The following is a 13,899-nucleotide window of genomic DNA, read 5'->3' as shown; positions in this document are numbered from 1 at the left end:
GCGTGAGTTTAAGATATACATGAATGGGCTGGGCAGTGGTGGTGCACGCCTGTAATCCCAGAACTCTGGGAGGCAGAGGCAGGTGGATTTCTGAGTTCGAGGCCAGACTGGTCTACAGAATGAGTTCCAGGACAGCCAGGGCTATACAGAGAAACCCTGTCTAGAAAAAAACCAAATCAAAAAAAAAAAAAAAAAAAAAAGATATACATGAATGGGGCCCGCAGAGGCCACAAGAGGGCATCAGAATTATATGCAACTATGAGCTACCCAAGTGGCTGCTGGGAATCCAACTTCCAACCTCCAGAAGAACAATAATAAGCACTATTAATCACAGAACCTTTCTTTCCAGGCCTCCTGAAATATTTAAAAGTCAGTCTATGCTCCTGGTCGGTGTGAGCTGGCTGTGCACCTACCCAAGAGCTCTGGATTCACGAATGAAAGACACACACACAGCGCTATTTTTACCATGTCTTACTACCTCAATGGCTGGGCCATTCCTGAACCTCCAGGTTGCTCCTATATTCCTGAGTTAATATTTGCTAAGTCTATATTTCATCTCTGCTCCCCCAGACCCAGTCGGGGGAATGGCTCCTGGGGCCGCTTCCCTGACTCAAGTCGGCAGGCTAAGTCGGATCTCTCTGTTCCCTGTCATGGCGTGTCTGCTCTTTCTCTCCTCTGTGTTTCTTGCCCAGGAGTCCTAAAAGTTCCCCCTCTGTCTCCCTGCCCAGCCATTGGCTGTTGGCTCTTTATTAACCTGTCAAAAAACCAATTGTTGGCCCGGCGGTGGTGGTGCTCGCCTGTAATCCCAGCACTCTTTGGGGCAGAGGCAGGTGAATTTCTGAGTTCGAGGCCAACCTGGTCTACAGAGTGAGTTCCAGGACAGCCAGGGCTACACAGAGAAACCCTGTCTCAAAAAACCCAAATCAAAAAAACAAAAACAAAAACAAACAAACAAACAAACAACAACAACAACAAAAACAAAAAAAACCTCAATTGTTGGCAGGGACCTGCAGTGGATTTTCATGTAAGCACAAACCAAACTCCCAACAGTCCCAGATCTCTGTAGATCAGGCTGACTTAGAACTCAGAAATCTGCCTATCACTGCCTGCCTCTGTCTCCTAGGTGCTGGGACTAAAGGTGTGTACCATCATACCTGGCCATGAGCTAGTATTTTTTTAAAGATTTATTTATTATATTTATATGAGTATACTGTAGCTGTTTTCAGACATACCAGATTCTATTACAGATGGTTGTGAGCCACCATGTGGCTGCTGGGAATTGAGCTTAGGACCTCTGGAAGAACAGTCAGTGTTCTTAGCCTCTGAGTCATCTCTCCAGCCCCTGGGTTTTGTTTTTGTTTTTGTTTTTTGTTTTTTAAGATACGGTTTCTCTGTATAACTCCTGGCTGTCCTGGAACTCACTCTGTAGACCAGGCTGGCCTCGAACTCATAAATCCGCTTGCCTCTGCCTCCCAAGTGCTGGGATTAAAGGCATGTGCCACCACTGCCCAGCTGCCCCTGAGGGTTTTTAAAAATACCCTCCCCTCCCCCTAGGTTGGAGTGATGGCTCAGTGCTTAAGGTAGCTTGTTCTCACAGAGGACATGGTGTAGACGCCCAGCACCCACACGGTGGCGCACAGTGCTCTCTAACTCGGTTCAGGGGAAGCTTTTCACATATCCTCAATCACAAGTGGAGCACAGTTACATATGCGAACAAAACATGCATACACATGAAATAAATAAGTTTAAAAATGAAAAGAAAAAGCCGTATATGTATAGAGAGAGCCTGTGATTAAGTACGTGTTGAGTTGTGTGGAGGTCCAAGCACAACTTGCAGGATGCGGGTTTTCTCTGTGTGGACTGACTTGACCCCGCTGGCTACCAGATAATGACCCAGAAACTTATTGTTACTTATTAAGCTTGAGGCTTTGCTGGCTACCTCCCAGGTAGCTCTGACACAGCTAATTCTAGTCCATGTTTGTCAGTTTGTTACAGTCCTGGTACATCTGACTTCCTGCGTGTCCCACTGGCAAATTCCCCAGTGCCTGATAATTCTTATAGTCAGTATCTCTGCCCGGAAGTCCTGCCTTCCCTTTCCCTCCTAGTTATAGGCTGTCAGTTCTTTTGTTGTTGTTGTTGTTTGTTTGTTTTGTTTGTTTCATTTTGTTTTTTTCTTCAAGATAAGTTCTCTGTGTAGCCCTGGGCTGTCCTGGAACTCACTCTGTAGACCAGGCTGGCCTCGAACTCAGAAATCTACCTGCCTCTGCGTCCCAAGTGCTGGAATTAAAGGCGTGTGCCATCACTGGCTGGTGGCTGTCAGCTCTTTATTAAAGCCAATCATAGGGCTTCAGAGATGGCTCAGAGGTTAGCATTGGCTGCTCTTCCAGAGGTCCTAAGTTCAATTCTCAGCAACTATATGGTGACTCACATCCATCTGTAATTGTGTCCAATGCCCTCTTCTGGTGTGTCTGAAGAGAGAGACAGTGTACTCACATACATAAAATAAATAAATTCTTTAAAAAAAAACCACCTATCAGAGAGTCAGTGAGGAAGATACCTTCACACACTATACAAAAATGTTACATCAACATTTCTCCTTCTATGGTGCAGGTCTTGAGGATTAACTCATGTTGTCAGGTTAGTCAAGTGCCTTTATCTACTGAGCCCCCTCAGGGTCTGTTTCAATCACAGTCCCCTTGATTTATTGAGGCAGGGCCTCTCAACTGATCCCAGAGCTTAAAGATGAAGCTAGTTTGCCTAGCTAGCTTGTTCTGGAATTACAGGCGAGTGCTATGCTCACCTGCAGTTTAGGTGGCTTTTGGGACTGAAACTCAGGTCTCATGTTTGGATAGCTAGCACTTTTAACCACTGAGCCACCTCCCCAGCCGGCCATGACATATTCTTTTGAGTTTTCATCAACTACTTAAAAATGTAAATGCCATCTTAAGTTATTGCTGAATGAAGCAGGAGCTGGACTAGAAGAGCTGGCCTCCCTCATAGCCTGCGTGTGATCACTGTTCTATGCTATCAAGGGAGAGCATTTTCTGTATTTCACTTACAGAGTAGCAGTTATACTTGTGACAGGATTCCATTATTATTATTATTATTATTATTATTATTATTTATTATTACTACTACTGCTGCTGCTGCTACTACTACTACTATTTTTTTTTTTAACAGAGCTGAGGACTGAACCCAGGGCCTTGCGCTTGCTAGGCAAGCGCTCTACCACTGAGCTAAATCCCCAACCCCTACTATTGGTTTTTTTGAGACAGGGTTTTTCCGTGTAGCTCTGGCTATGCTGAAACTTGCTTTGTAGACAAATCTGGTCTTGAACTCACAGGAACCTGCCTGCCTCTGCCTCCAGAATGCTGAGATCAAAGATGTGTGCTACCATTGCCAGGCTGTGATAGGATTCTTTTTTTTTTTTTTAAAGATTTATTTATTTTATTTATGAGTACGTTATAGCTGTCTTCAGACACTCCAGAAGAGGGCATCGGATCCCACTACAGATGGTTGTGAGCCGCCATGTGGTTGCTGGGACTGGAAGAGCAGCTAGTGTTCTTCACTGCTGAGCCATCTCTCGAGCCCTGTGATAGGATTCTTTTTGTTTTTGTTTTTTTTGGGGGGGGGTTGTTTGTTTGTTTGTTTTTTCTTTTTTTTGTTTTTTGTTTTTTCAAGACAGGGTTTCTCTGTGTAGCCCTGGCTGTCCTGGAACTCACTCTGTAGACCAGGCTGGCCTCAAACTCAGAAATCCGTCTGCCTCTGCCTCCCAAGTGCTGGGATTAAAGGCGTGCGCCACCACCACCCAGTTTTGTGATAGGATTCTTAATATGGTCTGCCAGGTTGGAAGTCGGCTCTTAGAGAGAAGGGACAGGATTATTTTGTTTGTTTGTTTAATTTTTTTCAAAGTTTAGCACATGTTCTTATTAAACATCAATTTCTCTATTATAGGAATCTTAATCTTTACACAAGCAATAAAATATATAAATAACAAATTGATTTTTTAATCTGCAGAGGTTTATTATCAAATTTGATGTTACTTCCAAGAGGCAGACATGTGTTTTATATTCACATTTTGAAAGTCTGTCTTTAAAGAGCCATTTAAAAGGGCTGGAGAGATGGCTCAGCAGTTAAGAGCACTGACTGCTCTTCTAGAGGTCCTGAGTTCAATTCCCAGCAACCACATGGTGGCTCACAACCATCTGTAATGAGATCTGATGCCCTCTTCTGGTGTGTCTGAAGACAGCTACAGTGTACTCATATATATAAAATGAATAGATAATTCTTTTTAAAAAAGTCTTGTAGAAAAGAAATTTAGCCTTTGTACCCTGAGTGTCAGCATCAAGCCTGGCTATGCTGGTCCTTTTATGTTAAATAAACCATTTGGGAAGAGGAAACCTGTGGTACATCTTGGTGATTGGCGTGGAAGGGTTTAGCTCACTGAGGACAATGCTACCCTCTGGGTAATTCCTCCTGTCCTAGAGCTGTTAGAGAGCAGGATGTGTGAGCCACTGGGAGCCAGTCAGTCAGCAGCAGTCCTCCTGAGCCTCCGGTCCTACCTCCTCTTCTCTGTGCTGCTCCTGGCCCTCTGTTGACTTCCCTCACTGACAGCAGGTGACAGGAGGTGTGGCTGAAAGAAACCCTTTCCTCCCTATGTTGTTTTCCTCTTGGAGTTTTATTACAGCAATAGAAACCCTAAGATATGATACTCATTGAAGAAATTAGTAGAATTGGGTGCCACAGTGCAACCCTGTAATCCCAACACTCAGGTGAATTCTGAGATACAGGTCAGCCTAGATGACAGAGTAAGACTTTCTTTTTTTTACATTTTAAATTTTGGGTCTCTGTGGCCCCAGACTCCTCAAACCCACTTTGTAACAGGATGATGGCCTTGACTTTCTTCTGATCATCCTGACTCTAACTCTCCCTGTAGCTGGTTTTTCTACTCTGTGGTTTCTTTTTCCCCACCTTTTATCTGCCCCTACCCCCCTAGTTTCATCCCCTGTCACTGGATAGCAGAGAAACACGGACTGAAGCGAGAGAGGGTTTAGAAGCATTCTGAATCCAATCTTTTGTTTCTTCTTTGACCGTGGCTACTAACAAACTGCAACCAATGACCTAAACGACCACCAACCACCACACCTGACTGACTGTCAGGGTGGGATTTATATATATCTATATCCTCTGAAAAGTTCCCAGAATTCCAAATGTCAAATATTTGCAGAAATTATCTGCAACTTGCAAAACCATGCTTCCACTAGAGAGTCAATCATAGTCAGCTATGGAGACAGGGCAAAGCAGCCCCATATCTCCACACCTAGGGTTAAAACAATACAGATTCTTTTACTATTTTGGTGTTTTTAAGGAGCTCAGAATATTCCAAAATTGTCACTATGTCTACCTTCAGAGTGTGAACTGCCATGCCCAGGATTATGAGGTGCTAGAGAGTGACATCAGCTTTATGTCCTCTAAGCTCTGTTCCAATCACGCTACATCCCTATCCTTGAGACCCTACCTTTAAAAGAGAGGTGGGGCTGGTGAGATCGCTCAGTGGTTGAGACCACTGGCTACACTCCCGGAGAACCCAGCTTTTTTTTCTTTTCTTTTTCGTTTTTTTTTTGTTTTGTTTTGTTTTGTTTTGTTTTTTTTTGTTTTTTTGAGAAGGGTGTCTCTGTGTAGCCCCGGCTGTCCTGGCACTCACTCTGTAGACCAGGCTGGCCTCGAACTCAGAGATCCATTTGCCTCTGCCTCCCAAGTGCTGGGATTACAGGCGTGCGCCACCACCGCCCGGCTGAGAACCCAGCTTTAACTCCCAGTTCCAAGGGGTCCCATTGCCCCTTCAGCATCCTCAGGCACTGCATGCCCGTGGTGCACAGACATGGGCACATGGTGGAGGCAAAATACCCATGCATAGAACATAAACATGATTTCAAATCTATTTGAAGGGTTGGAGAGATGGCTTGGTGGTTAAGAGCACCGACTGGTCTTCCAGAGGTCCTGAGTTTAATTCCCAACAACCACATGGTGGCTCACAACCATCTGCAATGGGGTCTGATGCCTTCCTCTGGTGTGTCTGAAGGCAGCGACAGAACTCATATACATAAAATAAATAAATACATCTTTATATAAAGACATAAACTTTTTGAAAAGAGGAGTTGGAGCTGTGAGATGGCTTAATGGGGCTTGCTGCCGAGCCTGATGAAAACAAGCTTTTTGAAAGGAGTGGTAAATGGTTCTCTCCTTTGAAATGAGCTCAATGTCTAGTAAAGAATGCACACAGCCAGGTATGGTGTGCTCTTGGGAGGCAGAGGCAGGTGGATCTCTAAGTCTGAGGCCAGCCTGGTCTACAGCGTGAGTTCCAGGGCTACACTGAGAAACCCTGTCTTGAAAAACCAAAACTAATCAATCAACCAATCAAGCAAAGAATGGAGATACACAAATCACAACAAATAAATTAGAAAGTGCTCTAGAGGAGGGAAGGAGAGTTCAGTTATAGACAGGCTGAGCTTGGCATTCCCGTGGGAAATCAGGAAGCATGGCGGCGCCCAGACATTTAGAAATGAGAGTTAAAGCTGGGCGGTGGTGGTGCACGCCTGTAATCCCAGCACTCTGGGAGGCAGAGGCAGGCCAGCCTGGAACTGTCTGAGTTCCAGGCTGGCCTGGTCTACAGAGTGAGTTTCAGGAGAGCCAGGGCTACACAGAGAAACCCTGTCTCGAAAAACAACAAACAAACACAAAAACAAACAACAAAACAAAAAAGAAATGAGGGTTAAACAGCTCATTACATCAACAGATGTAAAGGCGAGGTGAACACGCCGGATCAGTGGAGGAGAGGGGGACTCGGGAGACCGGATGAGGATGAGAAGAAAGAGTGCGATAGTGATAGTTTCTGGGCCAGAGGAGAGGCAGATGGTACTCAATTTTCACTGTTTGCAGTATTTTGTATTTGGCATGGCTTTCTCTTTGGAAGAAGCCGAGAAGAAAAGAAGCAATGAAGACAAGAAGCAAAAAGGATCAGGGCTGACGCTCTCGAGGTGCAGCACCTCCATCGAAGAGAGTTCCTCTCAGTGCTGTGTGGTTCCTGGGCTCTCCGAGTCCCAGGATACCCTTCCATCTGAACAGGAACATTTTAAATAGGTACAGCAGTATAGAGATCAGAGCAGCTAGTAAATGTGACAAAAAAAGGTGACACTCGAACGCTTCCAGGTGCAGGATTCACTGGGGCAAGCAACTGCAGAGAGAACCCGCCTGCTGTAAAACCTTCGTGACATGTGAGAAACAGTGACTTACTTACATCTGGAATCTCAGCAGTCATCAGGATGAGACGGAGAGGCTGCCTTGGGTTTAGGGGCCAGCCTGTGCTACCCAGTGATTTCCATACAAAGGGAGATTTTTTTTTTTTAAAGATGACACTGGGTGTGAGGTGTGTGCCTTTTTTTAAAAAAAGGGTTTATTTATTATTATATGTAAATACTGTAGCTGTCTTCAGACACACCAGAAGAGAGCATCAGATCTCATTATGAATGGTTGTGAGCCACCATGTGGTTGCTGGGATTTGAACTTAGGACCTCTGGAAGAGCAGTCAGTGCTCTTAACCGCTGAGCCATCTCTTCAGTCCCACAAAGGGAGATTGTATTTTTTTTTTTTTTTTTTTGAGACAGGGGTTCTCTGTGTAGCCCTGGCTGTCCTGGAACAGACTCTGTAGTCCAGGCTGGCCTTGAACTCAGAAATCCGCCTGCCTCTGCCTCCTAGAGTGCTGGGATTACAGGCGTGCGCCACCAACGCCCAGCTGAGCCCGGGGGATTCTATACTAAAAATTAAAGTTACAAAAAAAGAAGCAAACACAAATTCCAGGACTTCACTTTCACATTTGTGGTTCAATAAGTACTGATATCCTTCCTGGGCCCGCGCTCTTTAAAAAAAACTTCTCTGGGCCAAGTTTGAGGCCAGCCTGGTCTACCTACAGTGTTTCAGGACAGCCAGGGATACAGAGAGAACCCTGCCTAGAACCCCTGCTCCCCACAAAAACAAAACAAACAAAGCACCCAAACTAAAAGCCTCTTTGGACCCTTATTGCCATTAAATGGGACGAGGAGAAGCGGCTGTAGGAGAGACAGATACACGCAGCTTCTGGGTCCCCTGAGGTCACACTATCAAAACAAGAACTCTTCTCCATTTTGCGTTGCGTTTTCTAGATTCCGGGTGATCATTAAGTGCCTTCCTTTGTCGGGGCCTCCCAACAACTTTGTGAGGTACAAATTATGAACCTCAATTTATACACAATCTGCTCAAGGTCAGAAAGCAGGGACAGGGTAGGGCACAGAACGAATGCCAAGAGGCCTAGTGGCCACAAAACCAGAGACTTTCCGGAGACGTAAGCAGGAAGACGAGTGGGTGGGGCTTAGGCCCTCCCTCAGTCCCCCGGAGAGGCCTCTTCAAAATGGTGGGGGCAGTGGCGTCAGCAACGCCCCCCTTTTCCGCCCACCTCCCTCCCTCTTCCTCAGGCCACCCAGGCTGGAGGGAGGGGGGAGGAAGGGGGAGGGAGGATGGAGACACAACGCAGCTGCCCACGTGACCGCCGATCTTCGGTCTCGTGACGCAAAGCGGCGGGCCCAACGCTCGCTTTGCTTTGTGGGAAATAGAGTTCGAGAGGACGTCCGGTGAGTCAGGAGAGCGGAACCTAGGACTACATTTCCCAGGAGGTAGCAGACCGAGGCGGTAGCCGCCCTCTTCGGAGAGCGGGGACGTGGGGCGCGCTATCGGGCGGGGGCGAGGTTCGGGCCGGTTGTGCCGTTGCGAGACTGCAGCTGTAGTCGCTTCGGCCGGTCAAGGTGAGTGGACGCAGCTGATGGGAGTTAGGACACCTCAACTAATGTCTGTGTTTTGGGGTTTTTCTCTTTTCTCGGCGCCGGCTGGTCCCCGGCGAGGGTAAGGCCTAGCGTGCGGCGGCTCCCCCACGCTCTGCTCGCCCCGGGCCTGCTCGGAGCGGGCCTGCTCGATCGGCTCCTCCCCCTCCCCGCCCTTCAGCGTTTCCCTCCGCTCCGGCCTAGTTCTCCAGGCTTCGGACGTCTTCTTTTTGAAACAGCTTGCACACTTCTGTGCACTGTACGGGAACGACGGCTCCCACCAACTCCACCGCCCCCCTCCCCTGTTCGGACGAACCGCATTATTTGAATTTTTTTTCCGGGAACTCTTGAACGCCCTTCCCCCACCTAGTCTCCATTGGCCTGGTTCTGTCTTCTAGGGCCCATGTGGCTGATAACACACTAAATGTTAATACTTCTTTCGTTTCTTTTCTTGTGTTTCTGTTTGTTTGTTTGTTGTTGTTTTCTCTCTCCTACCTTGTGGCCAAAAGAGGCCTCATTCAAGTTTATTTCCTATCGGAAAAATCTCACTTTCTTTCTTTGGTTTGCAAGTGAGGCTGACTTGCATTCCTTTGGTGATTGTCGAGTGCCCTGCTTATGAGAAGCAGTTGTGTCCCACACTTAAACAAATCTTTTCTATTTTCTTTGCTCTTCTGAATCTTAGTGGGTGGAGCGTGGCGGCGGTAGTTGGCGGCAACATTGGTGGCCCAGAAGTTGAAAGCCATCGGTGAGAGCACCGTGTTAACGGGGAGGTTGTTAATTGGATAGGAGGAATATGGGAAGGACGTAATAGGAAAGAGCCAATAAAGTCGACTTTACCAACTTTTGCTTTTAAATTTCAGTTTTTACTTCCACGCACTTACTTTTCTTATTCTAAAATAGTGTCCAGCCCAGGCTACCTTTACTTGGTGTGTTAACTACGAAATTAACTGAAGATTAGTCCCTTGTTACCTGTCATTTTTCAAATCTTTTCCTAGTTTTGTTTGTGGAAATTCTGTATGTGTAGTCAATCCTATTATTTAGACAGCTTAAGTGTACCTATTATTCTGTATAAATGTTAAAGACGGCTGGTGCCTTGAAACTTGTGGAAAAAAAACAGTTCTTTGCAGCTTTTAGTTCTTTATTTGCAGACATGTATCCTGAATTAATGTTAGTACTTAGCGAATCAAAAAGTAATGCAACTATTTTGGTATGGTTGCATTTTTTTTTTTTTAATTTTTGTTTTTGCCCGAGACAAGGTCCAGGCAGGCCTCTAAACTCTGTATGTAGCTTATATTGGCCTTGAACTCTTGAGCCTCCTGCCTCTACTTCAGAGTTGATTTTATGGGCTTTTGCCCCTACATCCAACGTGTGTACCCAATGTGTGTGTGTGTGTGTGTTATAAGACAGGGTCTCCCTGTGTATTTCTGGCTAGCCGGCCTAGCCTCCCGCTGGCTGTCTTCCAAAGGTGAGCCCACCACTCTGGTTCGATCACATTTTGTAAAAAGAACTGATTGAAGGTTAAGCTGGCTGGGTATGGTGGTCCTTGTCGCTAATCATAACACTCAAAGGCAATGGTAGGCTGGTTTCTGAGTTCCAGGCCAGCCAGAACTACATAGTGAGAACCTGTCTTGGGAGACAGAGACAGACAGACTTATTACAAATATCATTTCTTTGTTTTTCAGTTCTTTCAGTACACATGTAGGATCTCTAGTTTTAGAGATTGACTAGTTTCTAGGTAGGGCCTCTCCTGCCTCTGTCTCCTGAGTGTTGGTGACTGCTGAGGTGTACAATCATACTTAGTAAGATTGGTATTTTAGTCTGCAGACTAAATACAGTTCCTTTAGAATGGGGTAATTGTTAATGCTCCAATGTATTTCTTTGCTATCTGGTATGGGCACTTTGGAGTTAGGATTAGTTAGTGAAATCACATTCCTGGGGTGTAGTTCAGTGACTGAGAGCTTCTTAGAGTACTCTTAAGGGCTGGTTTTCCTTCGTTCAAAAGTAAGAAAGAAAAACTATGGAGAGGTAGAGTAAAAAAACCTATTGGCTAGGTAGAGTATACCTTTAATCCCAGGATTTGAGAGGCAGAGACAAGTGGATCTCTGAGTCCAAGGTCAGCCTGGTCTACTTAATTCTAGGGCAGCTGGGCCTGTGTAGAGATCCTCTCGCTACAAAAAAAACAAAACTATAGATAATGAAAGGTGATCTGCTTTGTATTGCTGAATTTTTGGAAGAAACTCTTGGAGTGTGTCCAAGATTTGCACAAAAGATGTATTGGGCTGCCTGAGGAGCTCAAACTAAAGTTTATTTTAGTTTTTCCCCCCACTTTGAGGCAGGATCTCTGAATCTAGGCTGTCCTGATGATGTCTCAAGGATGTCAGTTACCATGTTTTCATATTAAATAGATATATGTTTAGAATGCTACCTTGCTTCTTTGGAGAATTATGAGATCCTGAATTGAAGGAAATGTAATTAATGCTTTCGGTCAAATACTAGATTTTGGTGAATTGCTTTCATAAATATCTAGGGTCAGTGAACTAATTTGGCTATGAGTGAGTGAATGATTTAGTAGTGCCTGGCAGCTTACATATATCCAGCATGTGTTGAAGCCTTGTGAATACAGTGCAGGAAGCCAAGGCTGTATGATCACCAAATGAAGGACTGCCTGGTAGCTGATATGTACACCACATTGGCCTCTGCCTCTTCCTCCTGAGTGCTTGGACTAGAGAGTGTTACCATGCTTGGCCAGAAAAGTGAGAAACCAGTTTTGTGGGGTATTGGAGACTACTCAGGTGGAAGGAATAATAGGTGCTCAAACAGGAATGGATACGTTTCCTTCTTAAGGTCTTTCATAAAGAAAGCCAAGTATGGCAGACAAGTGTGACTGTTTTATTGTGAGTTAAGAGGTACAGTAGGTTAGCGAAGGGATTTTTCACTAGTACAGGTAAAGAGAGGAAAGATTTGTGATTTAGGTTGTAGGAAGTGATTTATATATTAGATCACTTGAAGAGCTTGGTGTAATGAAACACTGTAGGGGGTAATGAAGAGGCTAGTCTAGGCTGGGGATAGCACTTGCTTGGTGTAGAATAATGGATTGAGGTATGGGATAGAATTAAAGCATAGGCTTCAGGGACTAGCTTTATGTTCCTCAGAGTCAAGACATTATTACTGTATGACTTAGAGTTCAAGATGGTCAGGATCTCTGTATAATTTTTATGCAATGCGTACGTTTTTTTTAGAAATGTCTCCATTATAGTTATAAATGTCAAAAAGTTGAGCTGCTTGAGAGGCTAGAGTTTCAGATAAGAGTTCCAGAACAGCCAGGGATACAGAGATTCTGAACCCCAATCCCCAAAAAGTTTCGATGAAACCCTTTTCTACAACTAATAAATGCTAAACACCAAAGAATACTTACTTTAGACCCTGTAATGTATAGGATTATAACCTATAAAATGTAATGGCCTAAAAGATTGTCTAAAGTTCTTTAGGGATGTATTTATTTCATTTATATGAGTACACAGTAACTGTCTTCAGAAACACCAGAAGAGCCAGGTGGTGGTGGCGCACGCCTGTAATCCCAGTACTCTGGGAGGCAGAGTCAGGCGGATTTCTGAGTTCCAGGCCAGCCTGGTGTATAGAGTGAGTTCCAGGACAGCCAGAGCTATACAGAGAAAACCTGTCTCGAAAAACCAAAAAAAGAAAAAAAAAGAAAAAAAAAAAGAGGAGGAGGAGGAGAAGAAGAAGAAATTAAATGATGTGCCATAGAAATTAAATATTCTTAGTTTCCTTTTGTCATGAAGATGTGAGGAAACTAAAATTTAGTTTCACATAAATTAATTTGCTGTTTTGTTTTGTTTTTTTTTTATTAAAGGTTTTTTTTTTCCTTTCTCCTTAATTTTTTGAAACAAGAGTTTCTTTGTAGACTTGGCTGGCCTCAAACTCGAAAGATCCACCTGCCTTTGCCTCCTGAGTGCTGGGATTAAAGGCCTATTGCCACCTCCACCTGTTGTCATCTTTTTTTTTTTTTTAAACTGCCTGGTTGTCCAGGCTGTCCTTAAACTTGGCAAATATCTGCAGATGTCTCAAATGGATACTTTAGATTTTGTTTATAGATCTTATTTAGTAGCAGAAGTGGAAAGTCTGGTGTGAGAACATATGGTTTTCAGGTATACATTAAAACGTGTGCCTTATTGGAAGCATAGTATATGTATCTGCCATAAGTGCCAACGGAACTTCCATGGTTTTCTTTTTATGGTGGAGGTTGAAAATTTAAGACTCTTGGGCTAAATCCAGCATGTAGATTGATTTTGTTTGGCTTACATGGGGTTAAAATTGAATGAATTGTTAACATTTAAAAATAGATATATGTAAATACAGATTCGGGCTGCTCTTGAAAAATTAGTTTTAGCAAGCTGGTGTCTGTTTTATAGCAGTGATCTCTTGTGATTGAGACATGTCTTTTCCTTGTCCCAGACCTCAACCCTCACCAGAGCCTGATGTGTATCCCTGATATGGAGCAGTATCCTGCTTGTTTGTTTGTTGCAGGCATTTTAATTTGCTGTCCCATTCTGCATTTGTGATGCAGGTCTCTGAATGTTCTGTAACTGGATATGGTGGGGGCTGGCTTTGGATCCTGGCAGAAGTACCAGCACGATCCGGAGGAGTTCAGAGACCCTGGCCTAATAGCTTTATGCAGCCACCTCTTCACTTCAGATTAAAAACAATCCTGGTGTCTTATTTCCTTTGTGGCTTTTATTTATTTATTTATTTGGGCTTTATTTGCCTTAAATCTTGTTTTCTGACATTTTTTCTTTGATTGAAAAAGAATTTTTTTCACCATGTATCTTATTTACATCCCTTTGAGACAGGGTCTCTACAAAGCCCTGGGCTCCCTTTGTGCTCACTTTGTAGAACAAGCTAGCCTGCTCGCCTTCTCCTAAGTGCTGGGATCAAAGGCTCGCCTGATAACATTCCCTCCCCCCCAAGACAGGGTTTCTCTGTGTAGCCCTGGCTGTCCTGGAACTCACTCTGTAGACCAGGCTGGCCCCCG

The 13,899-nt window shown here is 44.6% G+C and overlaps 1 protein-coding gene across 4 annotated transcripts in view; it reads left to right on the top strand.

The window, feature by feature from the left end:
• Positions 1-8,717: 8,717 nt before the first annotated feature.
• Thrap3 (thyroid hormone receptor associated protein 3) overlaps positions 8,718-13,899 on the top strand; it is a 45,615-nt gene continuing 40,433 nt past the window's right edge. For 2 of the 4 annotated variants that reach the window (XM_052177341.1, XM_052177345.1), the window contains exon 1: positions 8,718-8,834. The gene's annotated coding sequence lies outside the window, so the exon portion shown is untranslated. The remainder of the gene's footprint in view (positions 8,835-13,899) is intronic. The other 2 variants (XM_052177342.1, XM_052177344.1) reach the window with 2 other exon arrangements.

This window comes from Apodemus sylvaticus, chromosome 3 (genome assembly GCF_947179515.1).
Source record: "Apodemus sylvaticus chromosome 3, mApoSyl1.1, whole genome shotgun sequence".
Lineage (NCBI taxonomy): Eukaryota > Metazoa > Chordata > Mammalia > Rodentia > Muridae > Apodemus > Apodemus sylvaticus.
This window is presented reverse-complemented; position numbering and strand designations above follow the sequence as displayed.